Source organism: Hippoglossus hippoglossus, chromosome 16, assembly GCF_009819705.1.
Source record: "Hippoglossus hippoglossus isolate fHipHip1 chromosome 16, fHipHip1.pri, whole genome shotgun sequence".
In the NCBI taxonomy this organism is placed as follows: Eukaryota; Metazoa; Chordata; class Actinopteri; order Pleuronectiformes; family Pleuronectidae; genus Hippoglossus; species Hippoglossus hippoglossus.
The window spans coordinates 1098824-1100861 of NC_047166.1; the positions used below are offsets into that span (position 1 = coordinate 1098824).

The 2038-nt window shown below is 45.8% G+C and overlaps 1 protein-coding gene across 1 annotated transcript in view; it reads right to left on the bottom strand.

The window, feature by feature from the left end:
• The window catches only part of si:dkey-22o22.2 (neural-cadherin), a 95580-nt gene that overhangs the window by 49602 nt on the left and 43940 nt on the right, over positions 1 to 2038 (bottom strand).

Here is a 2038-nt window from a genome sequence, read left to right on the forward strand (position 1 = left end):
TGTGTAATATTCGCTGGACAAACTTTGACTTTAGTGAATCCACCTTCCTGTTTCCCAGAACAACTCATGCAGACGTTATTATGACAAATGTCTCCTGTTGAAGGAGAGAAACTCATTTCCATTCTGTCTCTTTAAAGCTCAGATCCTGAGCCTCCGTTCTCCTCCACTTCACCCACTATCCCGCGCCACTGGAGCTCAAACCAAAAGGCTATTTTCCATCCCCATAAAGCTCTGATTCAACCTGCGAGAGGCGACCCGACCACCTGAGCACCGATTTCCTGTCCCGACCTCGGACGCAGCACCTGTTTAAGTAATAACCGCAGAGCAGTGGAGGGAGACCAGCAGGAGATTTGGATGCAGGTCTGGTTCTGCAGACACGGCCTGAATATTTAAAGACTCAAGTGGAGACAGAAGAAAAACTGTTGAATATTTTGACTTCAGGCCAAACACATGAATATGTGAGTTGCAGGAAAGAAAATTCGGATTTTAATCGATTGATACTCAGAAGAAAGAAGAAGACAAAAAAAAATTCTACTGTAAAAGTAAAAAGTGAAAGATAAATGTTTCTCTGCAGAAAGAAAACACCAGAGAGTGAAGATGATCTGCTGCACTGTCGGGTCTCCATCACGAGCAGCATCAGCACCTTCACAGGCAGTACTCCACAGTACTACAGTACTCCACAGTACCACAGTACTCCAGCACTACAGTACTACAGTACTCCATAGTACTCCACAGTACTCCAGCACTACAGTACTACAGTACTCCACAGTACTACAGCACTACAGCACTACAGTACTACAGTACTCCAGCACTACATTACTCCAGCACTACAGTACTCCACAGTACTACAGTACTCCACAGTACTCCAGCGCCCCACAGTACTACAGTACTCCACTGTACTACACAGTACTACAGTACTACACAGTACTACAGTACTTCACAACACTACACAGTACTACAGTACTCCACAGTACTCCACACTAGTTCAAATGCACCAAATGAACATCCCCATGGTTCAGACATTATACCGTTGAAACTGAAGGACAGAGGATTCTCAGAAAAACCAACAACCTGTTGTGACTGAAGGTTTTTCTAAATCTGTGTTGGGGAAATAAACATTCGCACCATCAGGAAATGTAAACCACCAGAGGGACAAATGGGCCCCAGATGGCCCCTCATACTGGCACATTCGCTGTGACATGTCTAAACCCCCTAAATGTTTCATAAAGGCTCCGCACTGACCACCAGGGGCCCAAGGAGCCGCGGAGTGGGGCCCCGAGCCTGAACGTGAGGCCCTTAGGGGACATCAGTTAGCTGTAAAGACACTTCCTCTCTCAACTGTCTGCACATCATTAAGCTCCTCCCACCAAGTGAATCTCTTCCACTCCCACTTTTAAATGACGTTTCAACAGTTACACGTCGTTCCTGCTTTGTGTTCGTGGTGTTATTTACTATTATGTTTATTATTTTCTAAGAAACTATGATGATGTTCGATCAGGCTCAAGTGACTAAGAGCTTATTGACTGAACGCATGTTGGGGGGGGGAAGTGAGTGATCCGGTGCTGGAGAACCGGCAGGAAGACGTACGTGATGTACGAAGCTGTGAAGATGGAGAGGGATGAGATTTAAAATGTCTTTTAAAGCTGAAGGCAACAGAAACTACAGAAGCTACAGTACGACACACACACACACACACACACACACACACACACACACACACACACACACACACACACACACACACACACACACACACACACACACACACACACACACACACACACACACACACACCCTTTAGAATGAATTAGCCAGTGGAGCTTATAGAGCAGCAGGGACCTCTGGGGGATGCTGGTAGTTGAGAAACTATTTTGTGTCTGTCTCAACCATCTGGACACACGGAGCAGGTGATAATGGATTTCTCTAGATGTGTGTGTGTGTGTGTGTGTGTGTGTGTGTGTGTGTGTGTGTGAGTGTGTGTGTGAGTGTGTGTCAGTGTTAATGTGAACAGATGTAGCTATCCCCTGTATAAAGTCTT